Here is a 19,162-nt window from a genome sequence, read left to right as displayed (position 1 = left end):
TTGACTGTGTTCCAGATACTCCACGTAAATCACCTAAGTGAACTCTTGCACTCTCTCCAGGGAGTATTTATTGTGTTCTTCATGCCGCGGGTGACGAGCTGACTGGAACAGGTGGAATAATGACCAAGTGGGGGGCACGGAGGTGCATTAAAGGATCTCCGTTAAAGGAAACCTGCCCCTGTATCCTCAGATCTACACTGGCATTTTTGCCGAGACCACCCTCCACCCAGGCTGCTCCCCGGCCATGACCGAGCACAGCAGTGGCCCTAGAGCTGTGCGGTCCTGCCCGAGGTGGGATTCCTCCAACTTCTGCCCCGAGGTTCTGCATTAGCCCGGCCAGGGTTTTCTCAGAACCGTACTCAGATCTGCAGGGATTTTCCTACTGGATACTGCTTCCTTCCCCCTGTCCTTTCACAGTATCAGACCTGCATTACCTACCCTCCCCTGTTCCCTCTATCTTTATCCTTTGTATCACTCTCCCCAGCGAGTGTCTTGTACATCCTGCCTTGTCATCTGCTTCTCAAGGGACCTTACCTGACACGGGCCACGTAACTAATGACTGTCACAATGAAAGGCTGATTCCAAAGGCATTGCTCTTTCAGTATTGACATTAACACCACTAATGGTACTAATATTGATACTGTTAATAATTAACGCTGTGTGAATATCCTTTGTTGAGTACTTCCTGTGAACTAGGTGTTGCGCTTAGACTTCCGTGCATTATCTCGTTCCGTTTTCACCACCGTCTATAGTAAGATAGATGTGATCTGCATTTTACAGATGAGAAGACAAAGGCTCAGAAATGTTATTAATTTATCCATAGCACGTAATTATCCAGTAGCCTAACCAGGATTTGCACTTGGGTTTATATGACTCTAAAATCCATGTTCTTAACCCCTCTGTACATTTTGTAGCGTCTGTACCTTACCATAAACCACCCCGCCTCCTTCCAACTTACGTGACTTTACATGTTTTTGGACTCCAATTTGACGGGTATTTTTCCACTTGAGAATAAGCAGCAAGCATTTATAAAACATCAACCCCGCGCCCAGGTTTTTGGATATAACCTGAGGATTCAATAAAAGGAAAGGGCTAGTTCCTGCTTCCAAGGAAATCGTTATTAATCCGTGACATTATTAACAATGTAAGCGAAGAGAAACTATCGATAATGTCCAAAACCAAAAAACCATCCAAGAAGCTAGACAACTATATGGCTGTTATTAAGTGACCCTCCTTTTCAGAACGACACAACGTAAAAGTGAACAAACGCCAAAGGCTATGAGATTTCAAGAGAGCAAAGAGTCCCTATTTAGCTGTAAAAAAGGGAACTAGGTCTTGAAGAGTCTGTAACATTTGGGAAGGCAGAAAACGGGAGATACCAACTGTGCTAGCTGGAGGAAGAGTCAATCCTTAACATAATGACAGATTCAGGCAGAAATGTAATTAGTAAATTCTCACTTGGCATCACCTAAAACATTCCCTCCTAGAGAATATAGTGGCATGTACTGTAATGGAAATAATACGCACTTGGCTGTCAGACAGACCTGCAACCCCCAAGACTGTCAGCAAGAACTGGTCAAACAATAAAACCGCGAACTAGGGCAACCAGAAGGATGTTTAATGGTGCTGCACGGGAAATTTAATTGTGCGCAGGTATCTCCCCCAATTGGGGAATCTGTTTTGATCCTGGACCTCATTCAGGAACCTACCCTTCCTCACTCAAGGAGTCTTAAAATACTTCCTGACATGCAAAAAGACAAGGGGGGGGGTGCAAAAAACCACATACTAAACCCGAAGAGAAAAATAATGAGGCCACTGGCCTTGAGTGTACAGGCTACTGGAAGGTTGTTGGATTCTATGCTCAGAGTGAAGCCCTGCTGTTAGTAACTCTCTGCCTACCGGTCACCTGTTAGCATCTTGGAAGCAAGCAAAGCCTCTTTATCAGTTCCTTAGAGAAGTTCCAATGTTTGAAATAAACACCGAAAGCAGCATGAGCAAAGGTTGAGAGTTTTCTGTAACACAGCATGGAGAGCCCTGTTACAAATAATCGGTAACTCAGAATGAAGTTGTCTTAGGCCCACAATTCAGGAGAGACTCAGAAAGAAATCCATAGAACTTGGATGATATAGTGAATGAGGAGTTGAGACCAGGCCAAAGCAGAAATTGTCCCATTAGCCTTAGCTGGTTGAGGCCTTCCTCCTTAGAGAGAAGGAACTGGATGTTACTGTCACAACCTGCTGGGTACCACTGGCTTCTCTGTGGCCAGTTACAGCATGAGGTGCACAGTCCATTAAGTTTTCCAGGTGGGCCAGCCTACACTGACGCGTTGAGGGACCCCCCCCCAACTGAATGAACTTCTGAGGAGCCAAAGTGAGAAGCCCTGGATAGGAGGGGAGGAAGAAAGTCTTACTTTTCACTCCTCATTGAAATGTTCCCAAAACTAATAATATGGTACATCATTTTTATTTTTTTAATTAGTTTTTTAATGTTTATTTTTGAAAGAGGGAGAGAGATGGGGCACGAGCAGGGGAGGGGCAGAGAGAGAGCGGGAGACACAGAATCCAAAGCAGGCTCCAGGCTCTGAGCTGTCAGCACAGAGCCCGACGCGGGGCTTGAACCCACAACCTGTGAGATCATGACCTGAGCCCAGGTCAGACGCTCAACCGACTGAGCCACCCAGGTGCTCCTGGTATGTCATTTTTAATAAGAAGCCACAGGGGCACCTGGGTGGCGCAGTCGGTTAAGCGTCCGACTTCAGCCAGGTCACGATCTCGCGGTCCGTGAGTTCGAGCCCCGTGTCGGGCTCTGGGCTGACAGCTCAGAGCCTGGAGCCTGTTTCGGATTCTGTGTCTCCCTCTCTCTCTGCCCCTCCCCCGTTCATGCTCTGTCTCTCTCTGTCCCAAAAATAAATAAATGTTGAAAAAAAAAATTAAAAAAATAAAATAAAATAAAATAAAATAAGAAGCCACAAACTGAAAGATGAACAGCATAGCTAGAAGGAGGAGAGCGGAGGAGTTAACTGTGGAAGGGTGGGGTTTGGAGGGGGCCAGAATCACATAGGGCTTCCTGGGCTGCGTTAAGGAAACGAGTCCATAGATTACACACATGGGAAGACACGGAAAGGTTTTCAGAAGGCAGGTGACATACCGAATTTCTGTTTCCAGAAGATTTGTCAGGGTGAGACTGGGTATCCGTGTAAAAACAGCAAAGTTGTAACAGTAGTTCCAACAAGTGCCCATGGTAACTGGACTGTTGGTGGTAGTGTGAGTGAAGAGAGTACATTGATTAAAGAGAGCGTGAGAAGGTGGAACCGATACGGCTCACAGGACGGGTATGGTGTAGGGGGAGGGAGAGGGAGAAATCCAAGATGGCTCCTAGATTTCTGACCTGCTTACCTGGAGGGGTGGTGGTGAGCTCACTGAGCTAGGGAGCACCGGGAAGCCCGTAGCAGCAAGGATCACAGACTTGCTCTTTGGCGTGACTTTCAAGGGCTTTGAGACAGAAGAAGCGGGGAAGGTGGGTATGTGTGTCGGGAGCGCAGAGAAGGGGTCTGAGTGGGGACATAAGTGACTGGAATGGGTGCCGGTACATGGGCTGAGACTGAATGGGAAAGTGGAGTTCACAGGGAGTCAAGGAAAGAAAGAACAGTTACTCACTCAACAGGGCTTGCATTCTTTTCTCCTTGATCTTGGGCCAAATCCTCTATTATCAGCCTCTCTTACAAGGTAATATCATTGTGTTCCTCTGTTTGTACCCCTGTAGGACTGTAAGCTGGTTGAGGGCAAGTCTCTTTTATTTATTTAAATGTACAATGCCTAGCAGAGTGTTCAGCATACAGTTGGGGCAAATAAATAATGGGTGAGCAGGTGCATGAATGAAGAGTATAGCTACAGAATAAACCAGGGATGGAGACCTGAGAAATCTGGTTTCCGCTTTCCTTCTTCTGTGCAACCACTGGAAACTCACCTGATGTGGTTTTTTTTTTTTTTTTTTTTTTTTTTTTTTTTTTTTTTTTGAGGGGGAGGGGAGAGGCAGAGAGAAAGGGAGAGAGAAAAATCTTTTTTAAAATATTTATTTATTTTTGGGAGAGCATAAGTGGGGGAGGGGCAGAGAGAGGGGGGACAGAAGATCCAAAGCAGGTTCTGCACAGACAGGTTGACAGCATTGAGCCCAGTGTGGGGCTCCAACTCACAAACTGTGAGACCACGACCTGAGCCAAAGTCCGATGCTCAACCAACTGAGCCACCCAGATGCCCCAGGGAGAGAGAAAATCTTAAGCAGGCTCCACACCCAGTGACAAGCCCAACGTGGGGCTTGATCCCACAACCATGAGATCATGACCTAAAACCCAAATCAAGAGATGGACACTTTCTGAGCCAGGCGCCCCTCAGCTGATTATTTTATAGCTCAATTTTCTTATTTAATCTGCTTGAGACATCATAGGACATGTGCTTAGTGAATGAAGGCATAGTCCTCCTGACATCATAGGAGGAAGGGGTCCAACATCTACCGGATACCTAATATGTGCTACTGCCCTGATCCTGGTGCACGTGCACACACGCGCGCATGCACACACACACACACACACACACACATGCAATCTCAAAATTAATCCTCGTAACCATGCTTTGAAGGTAGATAGGATTGTCGTCACTTTTACACATGAAGACATCCAGATTCAAATACGTTAAATGATATTTCAGGTCACACAGAGTAAGTAACTAGGGTACAATCAGAGGCAGAGGCAGTCCCAGACCCAAAACCTTATTGCCACTTGTTTGAGAAAGTTAAGAGCAGGGTATACAAATGAGGCACTGTTATCTTTCAGGTACTAGCCTAAAGGCACACATCTAAATGTTTGTTTCTGTGTAAAGCAGCCAAACTGGTTCTCCTACAAATTCACACAGGATGTGAGGCAACAGAGAGATTTCAAATATTTATTAAGTGGGGATAAAAGGTCCAGATTTTGCCGAAGACCGTTTCGTTTTGGTTTTACTTTTCAACCTGGCCAACTAATAGCAAGGGAAGCAAGTGAAATGTTGGCAGACAAGTTGGCTAAAGTACCAGACTTCTTTGTCATCCAGTCAGACACCAGAGATGGAAAAAAAAAAAAAAAAATCTGACTGGTTATCTTTGTCTGGTCTTTCTTGACTGATTTTCTTTGGAGGTATCAGGGATGATCCATTCCCCTAGTTAAAAAGGACTTTACACACAAAGGTTACCTAATATTTGGCAGGGGGGTGAAGAATGAATGATGGACATGTACAGATTACTTACGTGAAGAGTTTATCACATTATACATGAAAGCCCATGTTTTCACTCCATAGAATGTACAGGCACACATGCATGTAAATGTGTTGGTGAGTTAGATAGATGTGTACGTATTTCATTTTCATTGCAAGTTGTCGTTCTTCTTTTTCTCAGACGTCTTATTTTCTTTGCCCTTTTGTAAAGAAAATGTCCCTTTTCCTGTTTCTTTTTCCTTTTGGCTGTCAGGAATCTCAAAACTCATGCCACGCCTGATTAGAACAGTTTCCTGGGGTTTTGTTGTAAATGGTCCCTCATAGACCGGACTTTTAGTAATACACCCCCTTCCATGCCTTTTGTTGTAAGCTCCGGCAAATCGCTGCTGGAAGTATGAGGTAGGTTCTATGAATAGCCCTGATTCTTCACCCATCCCAGCATGCACATCCTCGCCGTGGCCTCATCAAGGGTGGAGTGTAGTTCCCCACCCCTTGACTTGAGATTTGCCGTGTAACTTGCCTGGAACAATGACAGATGCTGGAAATGACACTGCTGAGCCTCGGTTTGCAAAACCCTTAGTGTTCCCACTTGCCTTCTTACACATCTGCCATTACAACGAAAAGGACAAGTTCAGGCAGCCCGCTGGTGGCTGGAGGACGAGAGACACGTAGAGCAGACTTGCCCTACCTGCACACAGTCTAGATGAATGTCAGCGGACTTCCAGTAGACCTGCAGATACAAAAGCAGTAATAAATGACTCTTGTTTTTAGCCACTGAGTTTTGGCTAATTTTTTTGCAAGCGAGTTAACCAGTGCAAGGTTAATGGGAAATATTTCTACTTTATTTTTTTTTTATTTTTTTTAACGTTTATTTATTTTTGAGACAGAGAGAGGAAGAAAGAGACAGAGACAGAGCATGAGTAGGGGAGGGGCAGAGAGAAGAGGGAGGCGCAGAATCCGAAGCAGGCTCCAGGCTCTGAGCTGTCAGCACAGAGCCCAGTGCGGGGCTGGAACTCACAAACCTCGAGATCATGGCCTGAACTGAAGTCGGACGCTTAACCGACTGAGCCACCCAGGTGCCTATTTTAAATATACATACATATATGTATCTATGGTTAGTATACTGAATGCATCGAGTCTTTTAATTTTCAGAAACAGTATATTATTTCATAATTCAATACTTCAGAATATGTGCTTTTTCACTCAGTCTGCTTACTGAACTTCTATTCATCCTTTACAACCCTATCATCATGTCAGAAATCTCTGTGAAGACTTGCTGATGTCTCTTGAATCATTTCCTCCTCTGGATTAAATGTAAACCTTCAGTGTATTTGTTTTTTCTCTCACTAGATCTTTGTGACACCCAAAGTCAGAGACTAGGTTTCATGATTCTTTGTAACCTCTTCATGGGCATATCAGACATTCAAAAATGTACATCAATGGATATGCCCTGTGATCAATTTCCAATCAATTCACTTGTTGAGAACAAACTGTCCAAGAAGATGGTCCTCTAAGGAATACTGAATATGTTGCTTTTGGAAAACCCAAGGCATTGGTGTTACTAAGGAAACAAAGCACTCGTATAGTATGTAAAATCTAGTGCGGTGAAATGTAAGTCAACTCAAACAATGCTCTCAAGCCCAGACTTGCTCCCCGGCATCAGGATGATAGTTAATAGATAATGTCACAACAGTCCTGAACTTCAGTGAGAAAGGAAGTGCCCAAGTAATTTCTTCCCATCGATTTCTCAGAAGGCTGCAGTTAACTTCATTATTCCTATTGACATCAAATGAAATAACGTGATAAATGGAATAATGAAAATTAGCTTCAACAGCAGCAGAGTATACGTATTCAGGAAATTTTATGTGATGATCTAAACACTATGGACGGATGGAAAATACTTACTTAGGGTTTAATGTGCATATGTAAGTTGGTGCACGGCACTAGGAAAGAAACTTGTTAATGAGCACCGTGTGCCCTTTGTGCCATCTGTTACACTGTCCAGATCAATTATGGTGAGGTGGTCCCAACAACCTGTCTTGAAATGATTTAGATTTAGTGGCAGGGAAGGACATGGGTTCCTCTAGAATTTACATCATGTTACAAGTCATCTGTAAGTGGTGAAATGACTGGGTCCATGAGATCGGACCAGGACTCTCTGTACCTACATCAAAATAGTTTGTCAAGCAAGGGAGTGTAGTGTGGTCCTTCAGGACTGCTCTCAGCATTGAGCACATATAAACCCATTTAAATCTCACAGCATTCATTGAAGTAGCTATACTTTTATTTCCACCTTGCAGAGAGGATTTTCATTGGTACGGAATCACAATTTTCTCCTCCCCTGTTTCTGAGTTCCCGATCGACTGGAAGCTAAAACAAGGAATGAGAGAAGCAGCAGTCAATTATGTCAGATTCTTGGTAAATATTGATAAGAAAGGACAGCTGGGTCTATGACAAGACTCAAACTTCCTATTATGTTTCTCCAAGATCAAATGTATGTACAGGGAACAGCATCAACAGACAAAAATGTATTACACAGATTTAAAAAATATTCATATTGCTAACATTCTTTCTCCACCGATATGAAACACCATCTGTGTTACATATGTAGTGCCGTTAACTATTGGATTTGCTTCTAAGCTTTCTAACTTGTTCCATGGCCATGCGTGTCTATTCCTGGGCATACACTACACTGTTTTAATGACCGAAGCTTTAAAATAGGTCTCGGTAACTGGTAGGACAGGCACAATCTTCTTCAAATTATGTGGGCTATCATCGGCTCTAATTCTTCCATTTAGATTTTACGGTCATCTTGCCGAGTTTCATTTTCAAAAGGCGATGAAAATTTTAATCAGTATCTTAAGATATTTACAGATTGATTTTTTTTTTCAACGTTTTTATTTTTATTTTTGGGACAGAGAGAGACAGAGCATGAATGGGGGAGGGGCAGAGAGAGAGGGAGACACAGAATCGGAAACAGGCTCCAGGCTCTGAGCCATCAGCCCAGAGCCCGACGCGGGGCTCGAACTCACGGACTGCGAGATCGTGACCTGGCTGAAGTCGGACGCTTAACCGACTGCGCCACCCAGGCGCCCCTACAGATTGATTTTGAGAGAACTGCCAACTTTGTGATACTTCTCCACGAATTCAGGACTTCTTTTGTGTCCATGTTTTTTTCTGGTTGGTTTTTTATTTTTCCCCCCAAAAATGCCTTGCCGATCTTGTTATACTCACTCTTGTATTCCTAAGATAAATCCTTTCATCTTGCTCAGCTATACTTTTTGCTACTTCTTTTAGTAAGAACCTTCGTCTTCATATGCCTGAGATTGTTTTTCCTCCTTACTTTTGGACAATAGTTTTCTATCATATGTATATCGTATTTTCAAGACTATTGTTTTCCCTCAGCATGTTGACACTAGTACTCTATTATCTTTGTTCTTTCTTGTTGATGACAAGTCTGCCATCAATTTGATTGCCTTTTTTGTAGGTAATTTTTTTCTTTACTCTGCTAGCTTTAAAGACTTTTTTTCCTTCATCTCGGATATATCTAGGTATGGACATATTTGTATTTATATTACTAGCATTGGAGCTCACTTTAAGTATGAGACTCATGTCTTGCTGAAAATTTTTCTTACAATATATCTTAAATATTTTTCCGTCGCATTTGTTTTAGTGTTTTCTTTCAAGGCTTTTATGGGATATATACACCCCCATAGGACATATATAGGATATGTTGAAGACTTGCCAATATATCAAACAGGCTTCCAAGTTTTATATATTTATCCTGAACTACATTCCTAGTTAACTTGTCATCACTGTATTCAGTGTTGTCCAAAGAAGAGTTTCACCCATCTAGCGAGGATTTATAAAGCAATTCCAAAAGCTATGCTTAGATACAACACCAAAGGTGTGATCCATGAATGAATTATTAAAATCAAGACAACAGGTCCCAAACAAACTTCTGCTGGGTGCTGCATCAGCAAACCAAGACTTAAATAGTTTCAGTTCTTCCAGAAATGGAATCTTAAGCTAGTCCATCAAGAATTACTCGATCAGTGGGATTTAGGTAATCTTCCTTTAGACGCCTGCCATCCCCTAAAGAAAAGTAATCCTGCAAAAACAATCCACTGTTTTGCCTCATAGAAGTTCCTTGTTCCTGCTGCCTTCTGCTTATAAAAGTCTTTCATTTTGTACAGTACCTTAGAGCACCTTTTTATCTGCTAGGTTGGATGTCACCTGATTTATAAATCATTGAATGAAGTCAATAAGATTTTTGAAACTTACTTAGTTGATTTTTTTAAAAGAGCCTCCATTCCCAGCATGCAGCCCAACATGGGGCTTGAACTCAAAACCCTGAGATCAAGACCTGAGTTGAGATTAAGAGTCAGATGCTTAACTGATGGAGCCACTTAGGTACTACTGTTGAACCTTGTTTTTTACCAGGAATAATTGATAAATTAGACGTCATTAAAACTGAAAACTTCTGCCCTGCAAAAGACAATGTCAAGAGAGTGAGAAGACAAGCCACAGACAGAGAAAATGTTTGCAAAAGACACATCTGACAAAGGACTCTTATCCATAATATAAAAGAACTCTAAATATGCAACAATAAGAAAACAAAACGCCTCAACTTAAAAATGGGCCCAAAACTTGGGCAGATACCTCACTAAGGAAGATGTACAGATGGCAAATAAGCATGTGAAAAGATGCTCCGTATCATATGTCATCAGGGAAACGTAAATGAAAACAACAGCGAGACACGACTACTACCTATTAGGATGGCCAGAATCTCGATCGCTGACAATACCAATTGCTGGCAGGAATGTGAAGCGACAGGAACTTTCATCATTGCTGGTGGAAGTGCAAAATGGCACAGATATTTGGGAGACAGTTTGGCAGTATCTTATGAAGCTAAACATATTCTTACTGTATGATCCAACAATAGCACTCCTTGGTATTTACCCGAAGGACTTGGAAACTTAGGTCTGCACAAAAACCTGCACACAGATGTCCATAGGAGTTTCTTCGTAACTGCCCGAACTTGGAAGCAACCAGGAGATCCTTGGGTAGATTTGTGGAGCAACAGCTGTGTTTTCCATGTTGGATTTTCAGATTCAGTTGTTTTCATATCCCATCTCGTGTATCTTCCTAAGTTTCTTTTAATAATCTTTTCTTATTTCTGTGAATATCATTTCTTCTCTATACCTCTTTGGAAATTTTATTAACCCCTTTGGAGATACTTTTATTTAAATCAGAGAAAAGCAACTCTGCATATTTGTTGGTTTTGTTGGCTGTCTAGCTTAGTGTAATTTTCTTTATAGGTTTTTGACATATAAGTTCATCCTGAGTAGTAGTTACATGAGTCATCGTAATGGATTAACTGTTACAAAAAATCAGTGCCTAAATATGAGAGGATCAACACAGTAGACACATTTCTTTCTCATACAACCCTTTAATAGAATGGTTTGGATGGTAACCCTCTACACAGCGATTCAGGGATTCAGCCTTTTTCCATCTGATGGGTCTGCTGTCTTCTAGGTCTTTTGAGTTTTCCCCTTGGTTTACCATGTGAATTCTCTGACCTTCAGTCTCCTCAGATATGAACTGGAGATAGTAATACTACATACTTCATAGTTACAAGCATTAACCATGCTACTGTACTCAAGAAATAATAGTTTCTAATCCTAATAATGACTGTATGACTCCAGATGCAATGGGAATCACTGATATTTTAGGCAGGGGAGTGACGTGGCATATTCACATTCAGCAAATATTTGAGTAACCACCTGATGCCATATGTACCTGCTGAGAATAGGGTAGTGAACAAAAGAGACATAACTCCCACGCCGGTGGAGCTTATATTCTAGTGCAAGAGACATGATCAACGAGTAAAAGGAATTATGTTTTAGAGAAGTCACTGTGGTGGCAATGTGGGGAAGATTTAGAGAGTGGAAGTTGCTTGCGTGATAAACAAGATAAAAGATGCACAGGCCTGTCTGGGGGGCAATGACCGTAGGGATGGAGAGGAGACTATGGATTTAGAACATTTTCGGGGTAAAATGGCAGCTCTTGGTAACATAGCCATGGAGAGAAGGGCAGGAGCATGAGAGAGAGGAAGAGCCTGGAATGATGCCCAGATCTCATGGGTTTCAGATTTGAGTGTCCCTGCAGATGGTGGCACCAAGATTGGTAATAGAAGAGGAGCAACTTCGTGGGAATTAAAGAATCCCATTTTCAACCTCTTGCATGATGTTCCTGTAGGAGGCTGTGTTTGTTCAGTAAGCAGTGCAGTGTGTTTTGTTTGTCATGAAGCAGGTGTGCAGAAGTTTGCCCTCCAGATCCACTCTCTACTAGGCTCAGTGCCCTGAAGGGCCGACCTGTATGACTGGTATCAATAGGCTTCCTTTTGCTCTGAATGAACTTTGTCAAGGGTGAACATGACCCAAGATTGGAAGAAGAGGAGAGTAAGGTCAGGGTGTTAACGCCCCAGGCTACCTCCTGGCCGGGATGCTGTGAGCTGGCTTCATCCCTTAACTGGAGGCCAAGGTTCCCATCGAGTGAGTCTCTCCACCTCCCTGTCTCTCTCAGGTTCTCTTTATTCTCCCTCTTGCCCCTTTAGGCCCAGGGGAGATCACGAATCCTATTGTTACTGCATCCAGGATTCTACAGTAATTCCTCCTAGGTTCTCTGCACTCACTCACATCTTGAACGTCATCCCTGCGTTAAGTTCTTCTCAGCTCTCTCAGTTTGTCTATGTGTCATGTGTTTTCTACTGGGACCTGACTGATACAGTAGATGCTTTGTAAATGATTATTGAACAGAAAATTGAGTAATAAATATGGAGGATAGGTGGATCTGGACTGGAGCAAATGACTCTTTTCAGGCTATTTGGGCAATAATAAAAGTCATGAGATCCTTGAGGAGTCAGTGCAGAGTAAGAGGAGAAAAATCCATTATCTGGCCAGGGTGAGAAACAACTTGGAGAGGCAGCGCACAGGGTGGAAGGAAATTCCAAGGCGTGGTGGATAATACTGGCAAGGCACATTATGAAGTTATTCAGGAATTTCCTCTCACCTAGTAAGAAAATATATTGCTCCCCAGGGATGCGAGGTACGGTGGGAGGAGAATCGAAGGCAGAACTAAGGAAGCAAAAAACAACTTGTCCATATTTCTTCATTAACTTCAAGTGTGGATTTATTGCCAAGGGTAATGATGTGGATTCCTTAGGGGGAAAAGTTCCTCCTTCTGCCACATCTTTTCATCCATCTTAACTGGCTTATATTTGTCTGTCAGAAACCTAGGCATTTCCAAACCAAATAGCTTACTTTCCCTATAGCAGGACCAAAATAGCTACAAAAGGCTGGGTGTGCTTCATTCAAACAATCCTGGCAAAAAATATTTGCCACATAAAACGCGGGTCACTCTCTCTGCTCACAGCTATAGGCCACACCTCTCAAAATGCAATGGAAGTTTTGGAACAGTTGAAATTGGCCTGCACATGCCCTTCTAGGTATTCCTAAAGTAAGCACAGGAGGAAGGAAACCCACCATCACAGCTATATGGGAGGGTGTCCAGGTTCTTGGCAAGAATATAGAACAAATGGTGGTTGCCTTTATTCTACACCCCACCCCACTCTTAAAACAGCAACTGGGTGATGCGATTAGTAAAATAAAAACACACCATATGAGGAACTATGGAAGGAACGGATATTTCACTATCTTGAATATGGTGATAGTTTCACAGGTACATACATGCATCAAAACATATCAGTTTGCACACTTTACACGTGGTGTATTTTATGTCAATGACACCACGGTAAACTTGTTTAAAACAAAACCACACCATGTAAAATGGACAGGTGGTCCTTGTAGGGAGCTGTGAGTTGGGAATTTATGTAACAGTTTGGATACACCTGGCATATATAGAGCTTCCCGCCATATTCTTCACATTGCTGCCAGACTGGTCTTCGGGATTTTAATCAGATCATGTCTTCCTCTTCTCGAGACCCTCCAGTGACTCCCATTTCTCCCTGAGTCAATGTCAAAATCCTCATAACCTGCATATAACTCCATCAAGCCCTATACATTCAAGCCCTTATGACCCCTGTGGCTTTGACATCTACTACTTTCTACCCTTTAACCATATTAGCCTCCTAGTTATTCTTGATCAAGCATGACAAATTCACCTCAGGGCCTTTGCACATGCTATTTTCTCTCCCTGAAATCTTTCTTCTACTCCTAAATATGCACATGACTTTCTAGATCCTATACTTTTAGCGTTTTCTTCAAACTTTACCTCATAGTGAGGCCTTCTATGGCTTCCCATTGAAAATATCATTGTCCTGCTCTTACCTTGGACTCCGTGTTTCCGATTTCCTTCCCTACTTTCTCATCATCTGCCATTCTCTATAGTTTACTTAGTTATTATTTATTATTATCCTCCTCACCATCCCACTATAATAGAAGCTTTCTAAAGGCTGAGGTTATTGTCTGTTGTTTCCAGTGGCCTGTACATAGGTATATGCTCAATTAAAAAAAAATGTTTAGGGGCACCTGGGTGGCTCAGTTGGTTGAGCATCCGACTTCGGCTCAGGTCATGATCTCCCATTCATGGGTTCGAGCCCCACATCGGGCTCTGTGCTGACAGCTCAGAGCCTGGAGCCTGCTTCAGATTCTGTGTGTCCCTCTCTTTCTGCCTCTCCCTTGCCTGTGCTCTGTCACTCTCTGTCTCTCAAAAAATAAAATTAAAACAGAACGTTAAAAAATTTTTTAATAAAAATGTTTAGATACTACTTCCTTCCATTAACGAAAAAAATCAAAATTGTTATGGATTTAAATGCACAGCAATAAACACATTATATGAAAGCTAGAGGAATAGCTTGCTACCATTGGAATCATGTGAAAATTCTTTTTCTCCTGTTCTAAAACTTCTCTGGTGAGACATATCATGACACGACAGAAAATAGAGACATCTTAAAACCAATCTAGTTCATTCAGATATTTGAATGGCATGCACAACGTGTCAACTTATTTTAATGTGAACCTCTCCAGTATTGGGTAATGTACTACTCATTTATTCAAAAAGTAACTATGGTTACTGTGAAGGTTAATTTTATGTGTCAGCCTGGCTAGGCTATGGTGCCATAGGTTTGTGAAGGGATTTTTAAGATGTGATTAACATTTACATCAGTAGACTTTGGGTAAAGCAGCATATCCTTTATGACATGGTGGGTCTTACCGAATCAGTTAAAGGCCTTAAGGAGGTCCTCTGAGGAAGAAGGGATTCTGCTTCTGGACTGCTATTGGACCCTAGACTATAACATCAACTCTTCCTTGGTCCCCAAACTACCAGGCTGTCCTGCAGAGTTTGAACTTGCCTTTCAATTGTATGATCTAATTTCTTAAAGTCTCTCCCCTTTCTCTCTGTCTCTCTGTGTCTCTCTGTCTCTCCATCTGTCTCTCTGTACCTCTCTCTCTCTCACATACACACACCTTACTGGTTCTATTTTTTGGATAATCATGACTGATAAAGTTCCTGAGCCCATATTCTGAGCCAGACATAGTCGAGGCACTAAGATATGGTGAAGAACAAGACAGCTTGGAGCCTAGCGAGAAAGTAAAAAGTTAACAACTCATACAAGTTTGGTAAATATTCTCAAGTGGAATGAACAGTGTGTCATGGGAAACTCTAACAGGGACATCTTAAATTTAACAGGGACAACTAACCTGGGTCAGGAAGGCCTCATGTTAGAAATAAGATTGATCATGAAGGAGCTTGGTGACAGCAGGAGGGATGCCCTGGGCCCCACTGAGGTCTTCCGTTTCAGCTTTGTATGGCTTGTGCGGAGGCCATGGTGGGCAATCCTTAGAGGGAGAGCTCCAGTCTCTGCTCTGCCACGTATTTCCTACGTGACTTGAGTAAGTTGTCTCCTGTGTCTGTCTCCATTTCCTCATGTATACAACAGTGTGTAATCCATTGGGTTGTTATAACGTTAAATGAAAGAATTTCAGTAAAGCATTGAGGACAGTTTCTGAGATATTGAATGTAATCACTAAAAGCTGACCATGTTGTTACCTCTTAAAAACTGAGTCGACATCGACAACAAAAGAAACAACAGGTGTTGGCGAGAACGTGGAGAAAAAAAAAGCCCAGTGCCCTGTTGGTGGGAATGCAAACTGGTGCAGCCACTGTGGAAAACAGTATGGACGTTCCTCAAAAAGTTAAAAATGGAACTACCATATGATCCCGCAACTGTACTACTATGTACTTACCCAAAGAATACAAGAACGCTATTTCAAAAGGATACATGCACCTCTGTGTTTATGGCAGCATTATTTACAATAGCCAAGATATGGAAGCAGCCCAAGTGTCCATCCATAGATGAATGGATAAAGAAGATGTGGTGTATACATACACCGTGGAATATTACTCAGCCACGAAAAAGAATGAAATATTGCCATATGCAACAACATGGATGGAGCCAGAGAGTATAATGCTCACTGAAATCAGAAAAAACCAATGTCATATAATTTTACTCATCTGTGGGATTTAAGAAACCAAACAAACAAGCAAAGGGAAAAAATGAGACAGAGCCAAAGCAAGAAGCAGACTCTTAATCATGGAGAACGAATTGATGGTCACCAAAGGGGAGGTGGGGAGGGAAGCAGGGATGGGTGACATGGGTGATGGGGATTAAGGGGGGCACTTGTGATGAGCACCTGGGGTTGTATGGAAGTGTTGAATCACTCTATTGTACACCTGAAACTAATACAGCGCTGTGTGCTAACTAACCGGAATTAAAATAAAAACTTTAAAAATCTGAGAACGCCCATTAAATTCAACAAAGGCTGGCTATCACCAAGACATGTCATAGTCAAATTCGCAAAATACAGAGACAAGGAGAGAATCCTGAAAGCAGCAAGGGGAAAAAAAAGTCCTTAACCTACAAGGGAAGACAGATCAGGTTCACAGCAAATCTGTCCATAGAAACTTGGCAGGCCAGAAAGGACTGGCAGGATATATTCAATGTGCTGAAGGGGAAAAATATGCAGCCAAGAACACTCTATCCAGTAAGGCTGATATTCAAAATAGAAGGAGAGAGAAATTTCACAGATAAACAAAACCTAAAGGAATTTGTGACCACAAAACCAGCCCTACAAGAAATTTTAAGAGTTCTCTTTGAGTGGAGGGAAAAAAAAGACCAAAAGCAACAAAGAGTCGCAAGACCAGAGAGCATCACCAGAAATACCAACTCTACAGATAACACAATGGCTAAATTCATATCTTTCAATAATCACTTGGAATGTAAATGCACTAAGTGATCTAATAAAAAGACACAGGGTATCATCATGGATTAAAAAAAACAAGATCCATGTATATGCTGGCTACAAGAGAATCACTTTAGACCTAGAGACACCTGCAGATTGAATGCGAATGGATGGAGAACCATCTATCATGCTAATGGATGTCAAAAGAAATCCGGAATAGCCATGCTTCCATCAGACAAACGAGATTTTATTTTATTATTTTTTAATGTTTATTTATTATTGAAAGAGAGAGAGAGAGATGCAGAGTGTGAGTGAGGGAGGGGCAGAGAAAGAGGGAGACACAGAATCCAGAGCAGGCTCCAGGCTCTGAGCTGTCAGCACAGAGCCTGATGCAGGGCTTGAACTCATGAACTGTGAGATCATGACCTGAGCCAAAGTCGGCACTTAACCGACTGAGCCACCCAGGTGCCCCAGACAAACTAGATTTTAAAACTAAGACTGTAACAAGAGATGGAGAAGGGCATTATATCATAATTAACAGGTCTATCCATCAAGAATATCTAACAATTATAAATATTTATGCCCCAATTTGGAAGTACCAAAATATATAAATCAGTTACTAAAAAAACATAAAGAATATCACTGATAATAATACAAAAATAGTAGAGGACTTTAACAGTCCACTTACAACAATGCACAGATCACCTAACAGAAATTCAACAAGGAAAAAATGGCTTTGAATGACACACAGGACCAGATGGACTTAACAGATATATTCAGAACATTTCATCCTAAAGCAGCAGACTACACATTCTTTTTGAGTGCACATGGAACATTCTCCAGAATAGATCACATACTGGGTCACAAATCAGCCCTCAACAGGAACAAAAAGATCAAGATCATATCATGCATATTTTCAGATCACAATGCTATGAAGCTTGAAGTCAACCACAAGTAAAAATTTGGAAAGTCCTCAAATACATGAAGGTTAAAGAACATCCTACTGAAGAATGAATGGGTTAACCAGTAAACTAATGAAGAATTAAAAAAAAATACATGGAAACAAATGAAAATGAAAACATGACAGTCGAAAACATTTGGGATGCAGCAAAGGCAGTCCTAAGAGGAAAATACATTGCTATTCAAGCCTATTTCAAGACACAAGAAATGTCCCAAATACACAATCTAACCTCACACCTAAAGGAGCCAGAAAAGGAGCAGCAAATAAATCCTAAAGCCAGCGGAAAAAAGGGAAATAATAAATATTAGGGCAAAAATAAATGATATATAAACCAAAAAACCCCACAGTAGAACAGATCAATGAAACTAAGCTGGTTCTTTGAAAGAATCAACAAAATTGATAAACCCCTCGCTAGACTTATCAAAAAGAAAAGAAAAGGACCCAAATAGGTAAAATCACAAATGAAAGAGGAGAGATCACAACCAATTATATAAGAAACACAAACAATTATAAGAGAATTCTAGGAAAATTATATGCCAACAAACTGGGCAATTTAGAAGAAATGGACAAATTACTAGAAACTCACAAACTACCAAAACTGAAACAGAAAGAAATAGAAAATTTGAACAGACCCATAACCAGCAAAGAAATTGAATCAGTAACCAAAAATCTCCCAACAAACAAGAATCCTGGGCCAGATGGCTTCCCAGGGGAATTCTACCAGACATTTAAAGACTAGCTAATGCCTATTCTTGTCAAACTGTTCCAAGAAACAGAAACGGAAGGAAAAGTTCCTTGTATTTTATGAAGCTATTTTATGAAACCAGCATTACCTTGATTGCAAAACTAGACAAAGACCTCACTAAAAAGGAGATATATCCCTGATGAATACAGATATAAAAGTTCTCAACAAGATACTAGCAAATCAAATTCAATAGTACATTAAAAGAATTATTCACCATGATCAAGTGGGATTTATTCCTGGGCTGGAGGTCTGGTTCAGTATTTGCAAATCAGTCAACGTGATACACCACACTAATAAAAGAAAGAATAAGAACCATATGATCCTGTCAATAGATGCAGAAAGAGCATTTGACAAAATACGGCACCCATTCTTGATAAAAACCCTCCACAAAGTAGAGATACATGGAACATACCTCAACATCATAAAGGCCATATACAAAAGACCCACAGCTTGTATCATCCTCAGTGGGGAAAAACTTGTTCCTATAGTCAGGAACAAGACAAGGATGTCCACTTTCACCATTACTAGTTAACATAGTACTGGAAGACTTAGCCTCAGCAATGAGACAACAAAAAGAAATAAAAGGCATTGAAATCAACAAGAAAGAAGTCAAACTTTCACTATTTGCAGGTGACATGATAGTCTAAGGAGAAAAGCTGAAAGACTCCACCAAAAAATTGCTAGAGCTATTGCATGAATTGAGCAAAGTCACAGGATATAAAATCACCGTGCAGAAATCTGTTGCATTTCTATACACCAACAAGGAAGCAACAGAAAAAGAAATCAAGGAATTGATCCCATTTGCAACTGCACGCAAAACAATAAGGTATCAGGGAATAAACCTAACCAAAGAGGTAAAAGATCTATATTCTGAAAACGATAGAACACTTATGAAATAAACTGAAAAGGACACAAAGAAATGGGAAAGCATTCCATGCTCATGGAT

General features: G+C 41.4%; 1 long non-coding RNA gene across 1 annotated transcript in view; it reads left to right on the top strand.

Moving 5' to 3' along the window:
* Window positions 1–19,162, top strand: part of LOC147578040 (uncharacterized) — a 244,607-nt gene that overhangs the window by 204,152 nt on the left and 21,293 nt on the right. The window lies entirely within an intron of this gene.

This window comes from Puma concolor, chromosome C1 (genome assembly GCF_028749965.1).
Source record: "Puma concolor isolate L17-30 chromosome C1, mPumCon1.1.hap2, whole genome shotgun sequence".
Lineage (NCBI taxonomy): Eukaryota > Metazoa > Chordata > Mammalia > Carnivora > Felidae > Puma > Puma concolor.
This window is presented reverse-complemented; position numbering and strand designations above follow the sequence as displayed.